This window comes from Canis aureus, chromosome 10 (genome assembly GCF_053574225.1).
Source record: "Canis aureus isolate CA01 chromosome 10, VMU_Caureus_v.1.0, whole genome shotgun sequence".
Taxonomy (NCBI): Eukaryota; Metazoa; Chordata; class Mammalia; order Carnivora; family Canidae; genus Canis; species Canis aureus.
This window is the reverse complement of record NC_135620.1, coordinates 22,753,654-22,767,309: the sequence shown is the minus strand read 5'-3', so window position 1 is coordinate 22,767,309 and position 13,656 is coordinate 22,753,654. Positions and strand designations below refer to the sequence as shown.

General features: G+C 40.3%; 1 protein-coding gene and 1 non-coding gene across 3 annotated transcripts in view; one reads left to right on the top strand and one right to left on the bottom strand.

The window, feature by feature from the left end:
• Positions 1 to 13,656, bottom strand: part of HSPA4 (heat shock protein family A (Hsp70) member 4) — a 72,990-nt gene that overhangs the window by 53,860 nt on the left and 5,474 nt on the right. The window lies entirely within an intron of this gene.
• Positions 13,364 to 13,511, top strand: LOC144322877 (U4 spliceosomal RNA). The gene has a single exon (XR_013388476.1). It is a non-coding gene; the product is annotated as a U4 spliceosomal RNA (small nuclear RNA).

Here is a 13,656-nt window from a genome sequence, read left to right as displayed (position 1 = left end):
CATCTCTATAATCTCTAGATCCTACATCATGGGCAATGGTGCTGAGTGATTTGGATATCATAATTGAATTAATCTTCAGAGCAAACCCATAGTAGGTGTTATTTTCCAGTTTTATAGATGAGAAAACAGATCTGATGAGGTTAAAGAACTGGTTCAAAGTCACACAACTTTCCTGACTTCAACATTGGTCTCCTACAACTATACCACTCTAAGTTCATGTTCTTTGCAAAGGGTCACTGAAGTGAATACGGAAATACAAGAGTAAGAGAAATAAAAGAGGAAGAGGAGGAAGAGAGGAGTACCTGGGTGACCCAGTTGTTTTAAGTGTCTGCCTTTGGCTCAGGTCTTGATCTCAGGATCCTGGGATTGAGCCCCTAGTCAGGCTCCCTGCTCAGTGAGGAGCCTGCTTCTCCCTCTCTCTCTCTGCAGCTCTCCCTGCTTATGTACACTCTCTCGTGCTCTGTCAAAATCTTTTTTAAAAAAAATGAAGAGCAATAATTCAATCAGAGTCATTCATTGTTGACATTTTGGAATATATTTCTCCCTGTCACTATTTTTGTTATATATGATGGTTGAATTGGGTTGTGCCTTTTTAACATTAGGTTAAATCAACCTTTCCCAAACTGCTCCATTAGACAGTGTTCCCTGAGATAATAATAGATTAATATTGCCATTTTATTTTTTTTAAGATTTTTTTATTTATTCGTGAGAGACAGAGAGAGAGGCAGAGACACAGGCAGAGAGAGAAGCAGGCTCCATGCAGGAAGTCTGATGCGGGACTTGATCCCAGGACCCCGGGATCATGCTCTGAGCTGAAGGCAGACGCTCAACCACTGAGCTACTTAGACGCCCCATAATATTGCCATTTTAGAGCAGCCGTGGTGGCTCAGCAGTTTAGCACCACCTTTACCCCGGGGCCCAATCCTGGGGATCCAGGATTGAGTCTCACATCAGGCTCCCTGCATGGAGCCTGCTTCTGTCTCTGCCTCTCTGTGTGTGTGTGTGTCTCTCTCATGAATAAATAAAATATTTTTTAAAACTATTGCCATTTTAAAGACACTAAGAAGTCCTATAGAAAATCTGTTTAACTTTGTTTTATCATGAATACAAGTATAAATATAAGAAATACTATTTAAGGAATAGTACAGCACAATTTAGTCTTTTTTTTTCTCAAGTATTTTTCTAATCCTAATGCTCCTTTAATATAAAAACTACCATTACAGTTCACTTGTAAGTCCAAATTGGCTGAAATTTTAGTGTCCTTTCTCACTCTATTATAAACTGCCTGCTTACATAGTAACACCATGATGTCATTCTGAAGTACTTCCCCAAATCCCCACTTTTTTTTGCCCTTATTTGGTCTGATTACCGTTATTTTATGTCTTGCAGTGTCATTATCAATCCCAGTCCTTTCCCTCTATATAATCCTAAAATGCTAGATGAATTTTGCACAGATACCTCCAGCCCACATAAGCTGATATGATCATGAAAATTTAACCATTAGTTAACAATCATTTATTAATTTATCCATTAGTCAACAATCATTTTCCTGGCCTGACTCACAACCTCCTCACCTATTGGCTCAAGACTCTCCTTAGCCAGCCACAGACTCAACTGAGTCTCCTCCCATTTCTAGTAGCTGACATTCCAGCTCCACTCCAAAGTCCTGCCTGTGAAACTGGTCTGCTGAGAGCAGAAACATGACTCTGATCTGCTCAGCCCAACTCTCCTGGGGCTTTTCCTGTTCCTGAGCATTGGGGGACCAGAAATATATCTTGCCATAGTAACAGCTGCCATCTCATTTCTACTAATTATGAAATTTTCTTTATAAGATCTTTCATTTTAACTTCAAAGTCTTTAGGGCTCAGAGCATCCTATGCTTGTTTCCCTTCAGCTGAATACAATTCATTTCTCAAGACCAAATGTTCTTTGCTTCTTGCTCTAAGACTCAAAGAAAATGATTTTTTAAAGGTTCCGTGGCCTCTGATAATAATTCATTCTTTAGGTTTCCTGATTAATGAGGAATCTGGAGCATGGAGTGTGCATACTTGTAATATGATTAAGAATCAGTGTTACTATGAACAGTGTTACTATGAACAAGCTCACATGGCATACTGCCCATACATTGCTTCATAACCAGAGGGGACCATTTATTTTCTTGTTGACCTGTAGTTAATGTGAGTTCAAAATCTAAATATATCACAGACGATTACAGTTTGCAGCTGAGTGCCAGCACTGTAAGCCCTAACTCAGAGGAGAGTGAATAACATGTTTTCCTGGCAATGGCACAGGAATCCATCCTATGGTCAAAGGCAGAGCAGCAGCAACAACAAGCTAAAACAAGAGTGGAGATGATCTGAGCTCACTAGAAGTATCAGAGTTTCTTTTCCAGACAAGACAAAGACAAGCCAGGGAAAGGTGACCAGAAGAAGCTTCAAGATATTATGAAACAAAAAGCATAATTAAAACTTCATGTTTTCTGGGAGTACCTTAGTGGTTTAGTTGGTTGAGTGTCTCCCTTCTGCTCAGGTCATGGTCTCAGGTTCCTGGGATTGAACCCCACACTGGACTCTCTGCTCAGTGAGGAGTATGCTTCTCCCTCCCCATCTGCCTCTTCTCCCTATTCATATGCATGTTTGTTTGTTTTTTCTCTCTCTAACAAAGATTTGTTTTCTAAAAGTGAAATGCCCTTCCAAAGTCAGGGGAACACAGTGACAACTCAGTATCTCTATGTAAATCAAGAGGAAGTATAACCACATAATGGAGAGGAAGTTCATGAATGGATCCTCCACCTACTCCCTCCCTTGGCAGGTGGATCTATATATACTCTCTCTCTCTCTCTCTCTCTCACACACACACACACACACACACACACACACACACACACTTCAGCATTTACTTTGATTGCTTAGGGGTCTTTCCCTAAAATTTTCAATGGAATTTTCTAAAGCATGCAACACATTTTCACTGTAATATCTGAGAGCTCCTGCTATGTGTAAAGCAAGGCTAGCCACTTGCTCCTCCTTTGTGAGGAACAGTCCTCTTCATTGAAGGTGTGGTTGTGGGTAGCAGAACCATCCTGTCAGAGCTGCAAGAGAGAATACAGCATAATGAAGCAGTTATAATAATTGTGATACTTATACCAGAAAAGAGAAAGACAAACAGAAATAAAAGTCCAGAAACAAACCCAAGTATGAGAATTTAGCAATTGATAGATGGCATTTCAAACAAGTTGTAGAAAAAGTAATTTGCAGACATTAGCTAGCCATCTGGGAAAACATTTTAGATCCCTACCTCAAACCACATACAAGAACATACTCCTGGTAAGTCAAATATTTAAAAGTTTCTAAGTTAAATTTCAAAAATAAAGCCAGAAAATAAAGGTGATCAAATACATATATGTCGTGAATTTTCATAAGCATAACACAAAAGACAAAAAGAGTAAAAGAAATCAGAATGCAAAAAAGACCATAAACAAAGGCAGCCTGGGTGGCTCAGCGGTTTAGTGCTGCCTTCAGCCCAGGGTGCGATTCTGGAGACCCGGAATCGAATCCCACATCGGGCTCCTGGTGCATGGAGCCTGCTTCTCCCTCTGCCTATGTCTCTGCCTCTCTCTCGCTCTCTCTGTGTCTCTCATGAATGAATGAATGAATGAATAAAATCTTTTTTAAAAAAAAGACCGTAAACAAAATTAAAGGCAATAAATACAAAATTAAGAAAGTTTACCCAAAATTGGAGATAAGGCAAAAAGATTACTGCTTGCTCTTTCAATACCATATTAAAACATTGTTTACTAAAAAAAATATAAAATAAAATAAAACATTGTTTACTGAGCCTACCTAAGGGACCTGATTCTCTAGGAAAATGTAACTTTGTTCCCTTTGCTATTTTCTGTTGATTAGGGCCCAGGCTGTAAAATTAGATGTGAACTTTATAGAAGATTGATAAAGTGCAAGTGGTGTTTGTATGGGACAGATGCAAATGATTTCTGTCTAGTAGAAAAGATATTTCCAAAGACTACGCTTTTATTGCCTGGTAGAATAATAACAAGTTTTGTATTTCATTTAGCACTCTGACTTCATCATTCTTTCCTTCACTTCAGCCTCTTGAGTTCTTCAATGAATCAGCTATAAGATCCTGCTGGTCCTCTCACTAATGAGTTACATAAATCACTGACACATGTATGTTTTTAAATTTTTAAAAATCATACTTTGTCCAGACAGTTAAACACAGAATTGCCATGTTATACAGCAGTTCTGCTCCTACTGTGAATAGGAGTATTATTCACAATAGCCAAGATGTGGAAACAAGCCAGGTGTCCATCAATAGGTGAATGGATAAATAAAATATAGGATACATGTGCAATGGAATATTATTCAGCACATGAAATGCTCATACATGCTACAATATGAATAAACCTTGAAAACTTTATGCTGGGCAGCCCCGGTGGCTCAGCGGTTTAGTGCCACCTTCGGCCCGGGGTATGGTCCTGGAGACCTGGGATCAGGTCCCACATCGGGCTCCTTGCATGGAGCCTGCTTCTCCCTCTGCCTGTGTCTCTGCCTCTCTCTGTGTGTCTCTCATGAATGAATAAATGAAATCTTTAAAAAAAAAGAAAGAGGGATCCCTGGGTGGCGCAGGGGTTTGGCGCCTGCCTTTGGCCCAGGGCGCGATCCTGGAGACCCGGGATCGAATCCCACGTCAGGCTCCCGGTGCATGGAGCCTGCTTCTCCCTCTGCCTGTGTCTCTGCCTCTCTCTCTCTCTGTGTGACTATCATAAATAAATAAAATTTTAAAAAAAGAAAGAAAGAAAAAAAAACTTTATGCTAAGTGAAATAAGCCAGACATAAAGGGACAAATATTGTATGATTCTATATATATGAGGTACCTAAAACAAGCAAATTCACAAAACATAAAATAGAGATTACCATGAGCTGTGGGAAGGAGCAAATCCAGAATTACTTTTTAAAAGGATGCACAGGGATCCCTGGGTGGCGCAGCAGTTTGGCGCCTGCCTTTGGCCCAGGGCGCGATCCTGGAGACCCGGGATCGAATCCCACATCGGGCTCCCGGTGCATGGAGCCTGCTTCTCCCTCTGTCTGTGTCTCTGCCTCTCTCTCTCTCTCTGTAACTATCATAAATAAATAAAAATTTAAAAAAAATTTTAAAAAAATAAAAAGGATGCACAGTTTCTGTTTGGGATGGTGAGAAAGCTCTGGAAATCATTAGTGGTGATAATTGCACTACAATGTGAATCCACTTAATGCCATGCCATTGTACACTCAAAAATGGTTAAAATGGTAAGCTTTATGTTATGTATATTTTAACATAATAAAAAATTTATTCTTTGACAACTTTGGAAGGAAATATTCTTGGGGGGGACATTCTCAATATATATGACATCAAAGAAGCAATATGCTTGATCTATACATGGTTGTTATAAACCAATCAGAAAAAAGGGACCAAAGATTAAAAGACAAAATTCACTCAAGAATAAATACAAATGACAAACCTCACTTGGTATTTTTAAAGAGTTAATTAAAACAAGAATGTAATTCCATTTTCCCAAACCATATTAGAAAAAAATTGCATTAGAAAGTACTGGCAAAGTATATGAGAAATTATGATCTGGTTCAGACTTCCCAAAGAGCATTTTGGGAAGTGTGTATGCCCTGTAACAATAATTCTACCTCAATAAATATAACCTTAAAAAATGATGGGCAAGCATGCTTCCCATGGGTATACAAGAGAGGGAGTATAGTAGACTGTTCAGGGTTCTTCTGTAGCCCTACAACCTGGGCTTGAATACCAGTTACACCATAATTGCCAGAGTGCCTTTAGGCAGGTGGCTTAATACTCTCTAAGCCTCAGCTTCCTCTACTGAAAAATGGAGGAAATAATAGGACCTACCTCATAGGGTTGATGTGATGATTCAAAAAGACAGTTAAGATAAAATGTGTATTGCCTGACACATAGTGAGTCATCAAGAAATGTTAGAATGGTGCCTGGCTTGCTCATTCGGAAGAATATGGGACTCTTGATCTCAGGGTTGTTAAGTTGTAGGTTGTAAGCTCACTGTGTGAGCCCCACAGTGGGTGTAGAGATTACTTAAAAATAATTTTTTTTAGGGGATCCCTGGATGGCTCAGTGGTTTGGTGCCTGCCTTCGGCCCAGGGCGTGGCCCTGGAGTCCTGGGATTGAGTCCCACATCGGGCTCCTTGCATGGAGCCTGCTTCTCTCTCTGCCTATGTCTCTGCCTCATTCTCTCTCTGTCTCTCTCATGAATAAATAAATAAAATATATAAATAAATAAATAAATAAATAAATAAATAATTTTTTAGAAGATTTTATTGGGGAGCCCCGGTGGCGCACCGGTTTAGCGCCGCCTGCAGCCCAGGGTGTGATCCCAGAGACCCAGGATTGAGTCCCACATGGGGGCTCACTGCATGGAACCTGCTTCTCCCTCTGCCTATGTCTCTGCCTCTGTGTGTGTGTGTGTGTGTGTGTGTGTTGCTCATGAATAAATAAATAAATAAATAAAAATATTTTTTAAAAAGATTTTATTTATTCATGAGGCACACACAGAGAGAAAGAGAGGCAGAGACACAGGCAGAGGGAGAAGCAGGCTTCATGCAGGGAGCCCCATGTGGGACTTGATTCCAGGACTCCGGGATTACGCCCTGGGCTGAAGGCAGCGCTAAACTGCTGAGCCACCTGGGCTGCCCAAAAATAAAATTTTTAAGAGAAAAAAAAAAAAGAAATCTTACAGATGATTGCTACTGTTGTCACTCTAATAGGATACTGCATAAGATCTTTTTCCCAATTGTCCCAGAATTGGTGATTAGGGCCCATAGATGAGAACAAAAAAGTGCTCACTAATCTACACCTTTAAGAAAATTGCCAGTAACTGGAGCTGACCAACTTCCCCAAGAGAGGCAGAAACAGCCTAGATTTTTCTAACCTCCTCTCCATTCCAATCACTCCAGCCCTCCAGTCTCTATAGAAGAACTGGGGAAGAGCGGAAGGGAGATGGGGAATTTGCTTTGTGGAGAGTGCAAATTACTTCAAGGTGGAAGTGGAAGGTGCTGTCTCAAGGAAAAGACAAGTGAGGAGGCTCTTAGAAAGACTAGAGAGAGGTACATACCAGGAAAGGAGACCTCCAGTCTATGCCCTAGTTGGCCATCTGCCAAGGTAGTACACTAGCCAATTTCCTTCTCTGAACAAAGGAGCAACAGATATGAACAAAAGAGAAGAAGACTGGGGAGACCTTGCTATCAGAAGGAACCAGGAGAGGAAAGCAGTATGTCATGACAAGGGAATTTTTATTTCCCATGGATCCACTGCACATTGGAATTGGTGGCTGAACTTGGACTGTCTCACAAGACTCTACCCAAGAAGACTGCTGGCTCTGAGTGAGGACCCTTGTAACAAGAAGTAATAGTTGAGAAGGAATGGTCAAGCTGGAGCCAAGATCTCTCTCACTGGGAAACTGTGGAGTAGGACATGTCTCCGAAGACACCTATATTAGACCCCTACCACCCAGTGGGCATTAGCATTGACATGAAACAGCTTGGACTAAAGAGGCAGGGACAACCCAAGAGAGCATTACAAACACCCTCAAGTAAGTATGAAACCCTTTTGAGTTGAAATTTCTATGACTTTTAGCTAAAAGTATTTTGATATACTTCTTTCTCTGCAGAGCATATACTAACTGCCCTCAACTTGGAATGTACATGCTTCAAGTCTGGTTCTATACGGTGATGAAAACTTAAGACCTTCAGTTCTTTACTTTTTTTGAGATTTTATTTTTAAGTAATCTCCACACCCAACGTGGAGCTCGAACTCACAACCCCAAAATCAAGAGTCACATGCTCCACTGACTGAGCCAAGCAGACACCCCATAGACCTTCAGTTCTAATACAAAATTCCCAGGTAAGAGATCCTAACTGGTCCAGCGTGGATCAGTCAAGCTAATTCAGTCAAGTATAACTGTGAATACAGGGTCCCCACTACCCAGTCTCAGAGGACAGACATCATGAAACTAGAAAGACACCCTCGTGGTATTTTTGTCTCATGGTGTTGATGTAGTGAAATAAAATGTGACCCAGAATACTAGAAAGCTGAGGAATCCAGATAGAATTGACTAGGCTTTGAAATAAACATCTCACTTTCTGGAGAGTTTTTACAAAGTGATATACAGGGACTATGGGTCCCTTTTAGAAGGGGCAGAGAGTCTTGATCTGAGATGAAGTAAGGGAGATCAGTAACAGCCAGAGAGAAAGAGAGTGGTCACTTCATCTACAATGTGACCACCTTCCCCTTGAAGCCCATAAGTCTTCCATAAAGTCATGAGATGCCTGGTAGGATGGGATATCTGGTGGGCACCTGCAAGGGGGAATGCAGTTTCACATACCCAGCTATGACGTGAATAGGAAAAGAGACAGAGAAGCCTAAGAGGAATCAAACCATCAAATATACAGAGTGATCTCTGAATTACTCCAGAGCCGGATATTGAAGCCAAGTTTACTGAATTCTCTGAGGGTGCTGAAGCCCTCAGAAACCATAAAGGAAAAGGAAACCACAAAGATTTCACCAATAGCAGCCTGATTAAGTCACTTGTGACTAAATCCAGCTAACCTATCAATTGGGATCCCAATCCTTCACAGGATGGGGTTTTTCTGCTCTATTTTCCTATTGGCAGTTGGGGTAGTGAAATAGAAAGGTGAAGCATTTCAAAGCGCTTTAGTGTCCTTTAGATACTAGGACGTCCAGTCTATATTTGCTTCTTTGAGCACCAGCTGGTCCCAGGAGTCAAATTTCCCTGGGACCTTGTTACAGGGGGGCTTGTTTTCTCCCCACACTGATTCATGATTATTCATGAGGCCTTAAAGCTCTTAGGGAGTAGGAGCAGGGATATCTGTGATTTTAAATCAGTAAGTCCAATTTGGCCTCAAGCAGAATGGGACCAGGGAAAGTATCTTATTTTTTTTTAAGATTATTTATTTATTCATAGAGACACAGAGAGAGGCAGAGACACAGGCAAAGGGAGAAGCAGGCTCCATGCAGAGAGCCTGACGTGGGACTCGATCCAGGGTCTCCAGGATCACGCCCTAGGCTGTAGGCAGCGCTAAACCGCTGCGCCACCGGGGCTGCCTGGAAAGTATCTTTAAAAAAATTGTCAAAGCCAAAATGAAGAGCTTGAAATATTACTAAAGGCTCTTAATATTTGAGGTTTCTGCTTTGTAGCCTTGACTGGAAAAGTCAATTTTTTCTAAGGATGGAGACACAGGATATCATGTGAGACTCCTCAAATGGTTTCAAGTTCTAGAGAAAGGATTCATGGTAATTTACCAGTACTATTACTACAGAGCTGCTATTTAATTTTGAACAAAGGTTTGTATCTTAGGCTTTAAGAACAAATTCTCACAATTAGCTCTGTTGGAATTAAACTGTGACCGTTTGCCCACTGTAGAGCCATTATCTTCTGTCTTCCCACCACCCCTTCTCTTCACCATTCTGACAACAGGGGTGGGCTTAACCCAGGCTGAATCACTCACAGAACCTCTTCCCACTGGGCCACAAAGATTGAACCAGAGATAGCTAGATGAGCATGGGACCAAGCACAGGGCTGTTTCAAAGATGTGTCTCTTGCAGCTGGTGGGAAACTTTCTTTTTCCCTTCTCTATTGTAACAATGTTGAACTTTACCTAAGCCCTCTGTTCCTAGAAAACTGAGGTTAAGAAAAACCCCCAACTCTTTCAGGTTCCAACTTTACTACAAAGAACCACTCTTCCTCATGTGACCTATTGAGGTCTCATAGATGACCCCCTGGTTTACCTATGATAAGGCAGAGAGAGGGACTCCTGGGTGGTTCAGCGGTTGAGCATTTGCCTTCAGCTCAGGACGTGATCCCTGGGTCCGGGATCGAGTCCTCCATTAGGCTCCCTATAAGGAGCCTGCTTCTCCCTCTGCTTATGTCTCAGCCTCTCTCTCTGTGTCTCTCATGAATAAATAAAATCTTAAAAAAAAAAAAAATGCCAGACAGAAACTCTCCAAATTCCCATCACACTGTCTCATAAATGATTACGTGAGTTATCTATCCCTCTGAAACTGGCTAGACACAAATCTTTCCTGTTCAGCTCACTGAGTCCCCTTGATTACAAAAACAATTGCAACTGTAAAATCACTCTACCTAGAAGTTGTCCACTTCTCCCTAGAAAGGTATCCAGACAAAATCACCCTGCCAAGGCAACGATCTTCAGATCTGGAATGATCTTCCTATTGTAATACCCTAAGTAAAATCAGTTTGCTTATTGTTTGGTTTTTGTCTTTGACAGATTGTGGAATTGTAAAGATGTGTTCCCCCAAGGTTCTAGTGGGCATAGAGAGGTGTCTAAGGGAATGAAGCTATTACTCAGATGAAAGTAGAGACTAGTGGGGCACCTGGGTGGCTCAGTCGTTGAGTATCTGCCTTTGGCTCAGGTCGTGATCCTAGGATTCTGAGATCAAGTCCTGCATCAGGCTCCCTGCGTGGAGCCGACTTCTCTCTCTCCCTCTGCCTATGCCTCGGCCTCTCTCCCTCTCTCTCTCTCTCTCTGTGTCTCTCATGAATACATAAATAAATAAAATTAAAAAAAAAAAAAAGCCCTTAGTGACATCCATTTCTAAATGGCTTCATGAAACTTCACTGAAGAAATGGTAAAAAAAATAGAAGAGTTAGTAAAATTTTTATTCATGAAACAAAGTATAATTACCATTTTATTTCTGCTTCACATACCATATAAATGGAATTATGATTTAGTAACTTTCTGATTAGCATCCTAATGAAAAATGAGTTAGAGGAATTTATTTTGAGGTACTTTGGACAGTTTGGGATTTTTCACTAGTATCACTGGTAACTTAAAAAAATAAAGCCTTTTTCAGTTGTTTTATCAATCACAGAGCAGAGCATTTAATTCTATAAAATATTACTTGCTTCACATTTTTTATTTTTTATTTTTATTTTTATTATTTTTTTTAAAGATTTTATTTATTTATTCATGAGAGACACAGAGAGAGAGAGAGAGAGGCAGAGACACAGGCAGAGGGAGAAGCAGGCTCCATGCAGGGAGCCCGACATGGGACTCGATCCCGGGTCTCCAGGATCACACCCTGGGCTGAATGCGACGCTAAACCACTGAGCCACCGGGGCTGCCCTTGCTTCACATTTTTTAAAATGTAACATATACAAAGACATTAATGAATTTTTACAATTTACAATAAATGTTTTACAAATGTTCAATCCATATACCTAAGGACCTATAGGTAAATTGTATGTTTTCCTATTTTTTTTTTTGCATTTACCAAAAGTAAAACTTTTTCAAAAGAGAACACTTAAGAAATCATTTTGTCGGGATCCCTGGGTGGCGCAGCGGTTTGGCGCCTGCCCTTGGCCCAGGGCGCGATCCTGGAGACCCGGGATCGAATCCCACGTCGGGCTCCCGGTACATGGAGCCTGCTTCTCCCTCTGCCTGTGTCTCTGCCTCTCTCTCTCTCTCTCTCTCTCTCTCTGTGACTATCATAAATAAATAAAAATTAAAAAAAAAAAGAAATCATTTTGTCTAGACTGAATAGAGAAAGTAGGTCTACATGAAACTCAAATTTTCTTCTTTTTTTTTTTTTTGAAACTCAAATTTTCAAAAAGCAAATATATTCTTCAGGGAAAGTGACACCTTTTTAAGATGCTAATTAATGATAGCTGTAAGGAACTGTCGGAATTCTACACATAGGAAAGCATCCTCCCCTTAATGGCCAAGCAATGGGGCTGAGAGTGATGAGGACACTGTGAAATGCAAAAAACGAACACCTTCGTTCCATTCCAGATAGACTAATGTGATGGTAGAACTCTTACTCCTCATGCCTCTTGCTATGCAACATTGCTTTACAATTTGTAAAATCACTGAGAGAATGTTCTATATTTTGATTTAGGTGGTGGCTGTACCTTCTGTGGTTAAATGGATGTACTCAGTAAAATTCATTAAGCTATACAGTTAAAAATTTGTGCATTTTATTCTATGTAAATTATACTTCAACTTTTGGAAGTACTACATAAAAGCACAGAGTGTGACCATCAATAAATGCTGTTGCTAAAAGAAAAAAAATCACCAAGGAGCAAAGATCTAATTCTGCTCAGGAAAATTAAAAATTCCACAGACATACATTGTCTGTGGTATTTTAAAATGTGTTATAATTAGTTAAGAGTCAGTTGTGGATATAGGAATAACCTACATTTCCCAAAAGAGAACTTCAAACATCTCTACCTGTAGATAACAGAAGGTAATATACAATATTTTTTCTTAATCTCTACTTCCAAGTTTTTAGATAATGAAAATGGATTACTTGTGTTTAAAAAGGGAGGTGTGGTTTCAAGTTTATTATGTTCAAATTGGAATAAAGTCATTTTAGCTTGAGAACCCATGCTGCTGGAAAGATGTAGTGGAGGGGGTGGGAAGCCAGAGCAAGCAGTTGGATGAATGAGGATACGTCTAGAAAAAATATAACAGCATCATTCTGGAATTTTATGTGAACTTTTTAATAAAACATTCCCCATGTATCTGACTAGGCAATTAAAATGATTGGATTTAGATCACAGATGTTTATCATCCTCGCCAGAAAAAAGAGAAAGAGAACTACCTTCTTCTGGCTTTGCTATATGACATCTCTAAATGCTTTCCAAAACCCTGTGACATCTCTCCCTGCATCTAGCTGTGAACAATTTACAAGAAAGATCTTGTATTTCACTTGCATTTCACTCAGGTCTTATGTCCTGTTACAGGAAATAATGTCCATCTTTTGTTTTTTCTGCTCAGTATTCATCCTTTAAGGTGTTCCTCTACTCTTCCTCATTCTGGCAGGCTGCTGATGGTGGGATCCCACCCATGACTGGGGGGATGGACACATCTCAGTAAGACGCCAAGGAAACTTCTACAGGGAACTTTACTTTTGACCTGAGGCACACAGGTACTGCAAGGAGTTGGACCCAATCATCTGCTGGCAAGAGCCAAAGAAATAGCAGACAAGTTCCCCCACTAATGAGATCTAGACTCCCCTGGTTCAAGAACTTCTCAAGGCTGGGAATGCAATTCCTCCTCCTAAACTATGATCTAGCTAATACACTGCCAATAAATTCTTTGTGCGTTGTTTTTTTTTTTTTTTTTTTTGCTAAAGTTTTGTTTTGTTTCTTACAATTGCGTCCTCAATGATATAGAAGTGGTTCTATGTTATTTCAAAATAAACCCAACTGGCTAGAAGGGAGAGAGAGTTATGTAATAGAAAAAGCTCAGGGCTATGTACTTTGAATAAACCACTTAACAAAGAAGCCTGAAGCTTAAGCACAGTGGTGGTATTTTAGTCAATGAGGTTTATCAGAGGCACAATTATTTCTAATTGAAAACCTTTCCCAATACCCTACCCTGTCTTGAGGACTTGAAACAAAGATGCTTGAATCTCTCAGTCCCTTCATTTGTAAAAGGGGGATAAACATTATGTCTGGTGGTAAAATCACTAGTTCTTTGGGGTCAAGACACAAAAACTCAACTTGGACCATCTTTTTCTTTTTCTTTCTTAAGTTGGCTCCATGCCCAGCATGGGGCTTGAATTCACAACTCTGAGATCACA